Raw genomic sequence first — 7,302 nt, 5'->3', positions numbered from 1 at the left:
GTAGTCCCAGCTACTTGGGAGGCTGAGGCAGGAGACTCACTTGAGCCCAGGAGTTGGAGGTTGCTGTGAGCCGTGATGCCACGGCACTCTACCCAGGGCGACAGCTTGAGGCTCTGTCTCAAAAAAAAACAACAAACAAAAACAAAAACAAAATAAAACAAAAAGACTTCAGTGTGCTGAGTCATACTGTATGCCTGAAGTTTTTAGGAGCGTTGGTCTGGGACATCCTGCTAAAGTGAGAGACAAGTTGTTCCCTCTTGAATTTCACAACATGATGACAGAGACACACTTGGGTTGGAGGAAGGCCACCTTGATCAGTATTTGATTGAATAACTGAGAGAAGGTGTGTGTTCTCCAGAGGGTAGGAATTTGGGGACATAATTTCCAAATTCTGAGTACCACACCTCTCCTCATTTTAACCCAATTCTTTATTTGAAGAACACCAGTGGAATAATTCTTTAGGTTTCAGGAAGGATTATGCCAGATTGAGATCACCTCCCAATACAATGGTAACCAGTGATACTTTGTGCATCCTCTTTGATGAGGACATGAGGTTTTCACCCAGATAAAAGATAAGAGGCTGGGTGCAGTGGCCCACGTCTGTAAACCCAGCACTTTGGGAGGCTAAGCCTCACTTGAGGCTAGGAATTTGAGACCAGCCTGAGCAAAGGCAGGATTCCATCTCTACAAAAAGTAGAAAAATTGGGCGGCATCTGTGGCTCAGTGGGTAAGGTGTCACCCCCATGTATCAAGGGTGGTGGGTTCAAACCCAGCCCCAGCCAAACTGCAACAAAAAAATAGGTGGGCGTTGTGGCAGATGCCTGTAGTCCTAGCTACTTGGGAGGCGGAGGCAAGAGAATTGCCTAAGCCCAGGAGTTGGAGATTGCTGTGAGCTGTGACACCACGGCACTCTACTGAGTGCCCCTGCCCATCTAAACTTTTAGGATGGTAAAAAGAATGGTTCAGCTGTTCTTTTTTTTTTCTTTTTTTTATTAGATCATAATTGTGTACATTAATTCTATCATAGGATACAGTGTGCTGCTTCCATATGCAGTTTGGAAGACTCTCATCCAACTGGCTAACATAGCCATCATGTCTTTCTCATAATTGTTATGTTAAGACATTTATTTTCAACCTTTAGACAAATTCACATGTACCCTAATAGGATAAATTATAGGCGTGATCCCCACAATATCATTCTCTTCACCCATCCTCCTCCCTCCCCTCCCTCCCTCCCCTTTCCCCGTAGTCTAGGGCTCCATTTGGATTGTAGCTTTCCTAAGATAGCTAACAATTAGTTTCATAATAGTGTTGAGTACATTGGATACTTTTTCTTCCATTCTTGAGATACTTTGCTAAAGAGGACATTTTCCAGCTCCATCCATGTAAACATGAAGGAGGCAAAGTCTCCATCTTTCTTTGTGGCTGTGTAGTATTCCATGGTGTACATATACAATTTATGGATCCATTCATGGGTCGATGGGCACTTGGGCTTCTTCCATGACCTAGTGATTGTGAATTGGGCTGCAATGAACATTCTGGTACAGATATCTGTATTATAGCGTGATTTATGGTCTTCTCGATATATACCTAACAGAGGAATTACAGGATCAAATGGTAGATCTATATTTAGATCTCTGAGTATTCTCCATATGGTTTTCCAAAAGGGACATATTAGTTTGCATTCCCACCAGCAGTGTAGTAGTGCTCCCTTTTCTCCACAAACCTGCCAGCATCTGTGATTTTGTGATTTTGTGATATGGGCTAATCTAACTGGCATTAGATGATATCTCAGAGTGGTTTTGATTTGCATTTCTCTGATGATTAAGGATGGTGAGCATTTTTTCATATGTCTGTAGGCCATGCGTCTGTCTTCTTCAGAGAAGTTTCTCTTTAAGTCTCTTGCCCACCCTGCGATGGGATCACTTGTTTTCTTCTTGGTACTACGCTTGAGTTTTCTGTGGATTCTGGTTATAAGACCTTTGTCAGAAGCATAACCAGCAAATATCTTTTCCCATTCAGAGGGTTGTCTACTTACTTTTCTTACTGTGTTCTTGGCTGTGCAGAAGCTTTTTAATTTGAGGAGGTCTCAGTAGTATATTTTTGATGTTGCTTCAATTGCCCAGGGGGTCCTCCTCATAAAATTTTTGCCCAGGCCTATTTCTTCAAGAGTTTTCCCTACACTTTCTTCTAATGTTTTTATAGTTTCATGTCTTAAATTTAAGGTTCAGCTATTCTTTAATCACTGCTATTGCCATGGCAATTAAGTGCCAGAGCCACCTGATCTCTTAACGCTTTGCCCTTCACTGCATTTCATCACATGCTCCCTTCATTGATAATTTGAGTAATGATGATGCCACCACATGCTGTAGAAAACTCGTTTCCTGATTCTTCCCCAGCAAGGTTATCACCGTGCTCCTCAAATATATGAGCAACTGAACTCCAGAATCCCATTTTGAGGGACTATTTCCTGATTCCACAATTACTATATCAGTCTGGGTTCAAATAGAAGACAGATGGCACACTGAAATTAGCATAATTGAAGGAGGCTTTTATGAAGGGACTATTTATTAAAGTTTGGACAAGATATGAGGGGCCCACAAGGGATAATGTGGTAATCCAGAACTAATAATGCAGAATTATTAACACCCCTAGGCCTGAAGGGATGAAGAGAGACAGAGTGGTTTCTGGAATCCAGAAGGAAATTTCTGTAGAGTGGGCCAATTAGAGAAGTAATGACTTGTGATCAAGGGACATAGCCAGCTCCGGGGACTTGTAGGCGAGACAGAGATCTGCACTGGCTGAGCCCAGTGAGGAGCCAGAAGGCAGGGACTTCACTGGTATGGTCCACACAGGTCAGCTCCCTAGGAAAATGCAGGATGGAGAAGGGTAGGGATCTGATCCTTATATATACAGTGTGTCCCAAAGGTCACCCTTAAAATCGTCATACACAAGGAAATGGGAAATTGTAGGTAAGGGTACCCTTGTTTACAAACTATTCATTACATACAGAATTTTACAAAGAAGTGGCCAACATGTAGAGAATATTTTATAAATATTTTGTAAAATTTTGTAATGAATATTTTATAAAGAAATTCACCCTTGGCTACAATTTACTATTTCCCTGAGTATGGCAAGTTTAGGGGAGATAGTTGTAGTTTGTTTGTCTGACTTTTTTTTTTTTTGAGACAGAGTCTCATTCTGTGACTTTGGGTAGATCAGTGGGGTGTCATAGCTCACAGCAACCTCAAGCTCTTGGCCACAGGCGATGCTCTTGCCTAAGCTTCCCAAGTAGCTCAGACTTGTTTTCCTATTTTTGGTAGAGATTGGGGTGGGAGAGCGTCTCCCTCTTGCTCAAGCTGGACTCAACTCCTGAGCTCAAGCAATCCACTTGCCTCAGCATCCCAGAGTGCTAGGATTACAAGCGTGAACCACCACACCAGCCTTCTTTTCTTTTCCATTTCTCTTTTACTTTCTTCTTTTTTCATCTTTACTGAGGTATAATTGACATAAAATTAACTATATAATTTGATATGTATCTTTTGCAGGGGGAATCATGATTTGATATATTTTTAAAGTATACAAAAAAAAGTAAATAAAGTAAATTCTCACATCATCATCACCATAATCAAAATGGTAAACATATCCATCACCTACAAGTTTCCTCTTTTCCCTTGATAATCACTCCCTCTTGCTTGTTCCTGTCCCATTCCAACTCCAGATAACCACTAATCTGTTTTCCCATCACTGAAGACTGGTTTGCATATTCTAGTGTTTTATATAAATAGAATGACACAATATGTACTCTTTTTGGTCTAGCTTCTTTTAACATAATTTTGAAGTGCATCCACTTTGTATGTGTCGATAGCTCTTTCCTCTGTATTGTAAGAGAAATTTATATTGTATGGATATCCATAATTTATTCATCAATTCACCTGTTTATGGTTTTTGGATTGTTTCCAGTTTTTTGCTATTACAAATAAAGCTGCTAGAAACACTGGTGTGTCTTTGTATGGACATATATTTGCTTTTCTCTTAGGTAAATGCCAAAGAATGTAATGACTGGATTATATGGCAAATGTGTGTTTAACTTTTTAACAAAACGCCAAACTGTATCACTTTATAGTTTCTGTCAGCATGTATGAGCATTTCAGTTGTTTAGCTTTCTCCCAACACTTGAGAAAGTCAGTCTTTTTTATTTTATTTTTATTTTTTTCAGGAAGAGCAGAGGCAGCTGCCTTTATTGGCGGTCACGGCGCAGCTGATTTCAATCAAAGGCCACACACTTGATCTTGAAGTCACCATCAGCTGCCATGTAGTTGATGGCCTCCAGGTTGAGGCGGTTTGGGAACTTGAATGTGTAACCATCTGGCAGCTTGACCGTCAGGTCGGCCTGGTCAAAGCTGATACACACCTCCACGGCACTTCCAGGGTGGAAGGGAAAGGCAGCCTTCCGCTGCTCAGCCCCACAGGCCCCGCCGTCCTTGCTGTTGCACACGATAGTATTGGCATCCCCATGGGCATCCAAGCGGGGGTTGAAATGCAGGCACAGGTTGTTGCTGTCTTTGCCCAGGTTCAGCACAAAGCTCTTGGCGTCAGGGGCCACCTCGCCACATACTCTGAGGCACTCCCCAGGTTTGAGATTCAGGTTGCTGGCGACCAAACCACAAGCCATGATTGAAGCAGGAGGATGTTCGGGACCGGTGCACCCAGTCAGTCTTTTTTAGTTTTAATCATTCTAGCTGGTGTATAATGGTATCATTGTGGCATTAATTTGCATTTCCCTAACATCTTTGGTGTTCTGAAATTTCACCAAAATGTGTGCAAATGTGTATTTATTTTTATTTATCCTGGCTGGGAATTTTTTTGTCTCTCATACTGATAATTAGCATCTTTTATCTATTTTTGGAATTCTCAGCCGTAATCTCTGAATACTGCAGCTCCTGTTCCTTCTAGAACTCCTGTTAGGCTCTTCTCATTCACTCCTCCATGTCTCTTAACCTTTCATATTTTCACCGTCTTCCTCTCTTCTTACTGTATTTTGGGTGATTCGCCAAAATTTTTCTTTCCACCTGTGTATAAACTATTCTTTTCTTTCTTTCTTTTTCTTCTTCACTTATTGCAGAGTGTTTTCTATTTTTTTTCTTTTTTTTTAGAGAAAGAGTCTCACTTTGTCACCCTTAGTAGAGTACTGTGACATCACAGCTCACAGCAACCTTCAGTTCTTGGGCTTAGGTGATTCTCTTGCCTCAGCCTCCCGAGTAGCTGGGACTACAGGCGCCTGCCACAACTCCTAGCTACAGAGTGTTTTCTATTTGCCAGCTACTGAGCAAGCTGGGAATGGAATGGGTACCTCTGCTGGGCTTGCTTTCCCTTCTGTTTCCAAAGCTCATAGAACACTAGCTATTCTCTAGACACAATCCCAGGAGGTCCTGTGTGTAAACTACTCTCTAGGCCTTCAATTATTTTCCCATTTTCTTTTTAATTTCTATTTATTTTTATTTATTTGGTTTTTTGTTTTTTTTTTTTGAGACAGAGTCTCACTCTGCCGCCTTGGCACCCTGGGTAGAATGTCATGGTGCCCTAGCTCACAGCAACCTCAAACTCTTGAGCTCAAGATTCTCTTGCTTCAGCCTCCTGAGTAGGTGGGACTACAGGTGCCCGCCACAACACTAAGCTAGTTTTTAGTAGACATGGAGGTCTCACTCTTGCTCAGCCTGGTCTTGAACGCCTGACCTCAAAGGATCTACCTGCCTCAGGCTTTCAGAGTGCTAGGATTTCAGGCATGAACCACCACTCCAGAACTCTTTTTAATTTCTAGAAGTTTTATGTGGTTTCTTTTCTTTTTTTTTTTTTTGAGGCAGAGCCTCAAGCTGTCCCCCTGGGTAGAGTGCCATGGCATTACAGCTCACAGCAACCTCCAACTCCTGGGCTCAAGCGAGTCTCCTGCCTCCGCCTCCCAAGTAGCTGGGACCACAGGCGCCCGCCACAACGCCCGGCTATTTTTTGGTTGCAGCCGTCATTGTTGTTTTGGCGGGTCCGGGCTGGGGATTCGAACCCGCCACCTTAGGTGTACGTGGCTGGCGCCTTAGCCGGTTGAGCTATAGGCGCCGAGCCTATGTGGTTTCTTTTCAACTTTGCCTAATCCTTTTTTGTCTTTTGCTTCTCTATTAAATTATTTGATAATTCTGATAGCTACCATTTGTATAGGTCTGATTCTGCTGTGTTGTTTGTTGACTCAAACACATAATTGTTTATTATCACCTATGTTTGAAGACTTCCTTTCTTTATGTGTGTGAACTCATAGACTTTCGAAATTTATCTGTGGAAATTGAGGCCTGGATATAAACATGTTCCTTCATGCAGCTGAGGGTACTATCCACCCAGAATCACCTCACCTAAATTTTAGGCTTGAAGATTTTTTATTTTTGAAGCATACTATTATAAGGCACCACTTCCAAGTAAGTACAGTCCTATGATTAGAAAATAGGTATCCTCAAGGTCTTTTTCTATTGGTGGGATTTTTCTAGTTCTCTCACTTTTCTGGTTTATCCTCGGAGGACCTCAGGTTTATGGGGGGAGCTCCAATCCTTCCTGTCCCCTTAGGCCTCAACTTACAACTCCTGTATTATACACTTTGTTAGGCTGCTGAGGATTGGGAGATGTCACCAGGCAAACACCAGTTCCGGTTAGAATTTTTCTGGAGTAGAGCTTTCTCCTTGTTTATATAATTTCTCTTTCTTTTCTGACAACATTGCCATGCCTTAAAAAAGAAAGATGCTTCTTGTATTTCCTCCAGCATTTTAAGTGTTCTATGCTGGGAGTGTTTCTCCAGATAGCTATTGCTAGAAGTAGACTACATTTTTCACCCATCTGGAAAATTTGCAGAGGTCTAAGAGTCCTGCTACCATTTTCACTGTTCTTTCTTTTTCTTTGAATCAACTTTTAAAAAATATTTCTCCCCTATTTTCTGTTGCTCATTGCCAGCTGGATATCTGAAAAAGGCATAGAAATCTTGCTTTTAAGTGAAATACCCTTGAAGTGAAATTAGAGATATTTAATAAATATTAGGTTGAAATAAAATAATACTTTTGGCTAGTTCAGTGGCTCTGGTTTTTTACTCCAATGTATTGCTTTAAGAAGAAATAAAAAATTTCTCAAAAGCTATATAACAGCTCGGCGCCTGTGGCTCAACCGGCTAAGGCTCCAGCCATGTACACCTAAGGTGGCGGGTTCGAATCCCCAGCCCGGACCCGCCAAACAACAATGACGGCTGCAACCAAAAAATAGCCGGGCGTTGTG

At 41.8% G+C, this 7,302-nt stretch overlaps 1 non-coding gene and 1 pseudogene across 1 annotated transcript; both read right to left on the bottom strand.

The window, feature by feature from the left end:
• Positions 1–4,264: 4,264 nt before the first annotated feature.
• On the bottom strand, positions 4,265–4,693 carry LOC100947839 (annotated as a pseudogene).
• Positions 4,694–5,292: 599 nt separating this feature from the next.
• LOC111721925 lies at positions 5,293–5,432 on the bottom strand. Its single transcript, XR_002770909.1, has one exon. It is a non-coding gene; the product is annotated as a small nucleolar RNA SNORA7 (small nucleolar RNA).
• Between the last annotated feature and the right edge of the window lie 1,870 nt (positions 5,433–7,302).

The sequence above is a fragment of the Otolemur garnettii genome, unplaced genomic scaffold, assembly GCF_000181295.1.
Source record: "Otolemur garnettii isolate 467f Iridium unplaced genomic scaffold, OtoGar3 scaffold00202, whole genome shotgun sequence".
Lineage (NCBI taxonomy): Eukaryota > Metazoa > Chordata > Mammalia > Primates > Galagidae > Otolemur > Otolemur garnettii.
The sequence above is the reverse complement of the archived record's forward strand: the minus strand, read 5'-3'. Positions and strand labels throughout refer to the sequence as shown.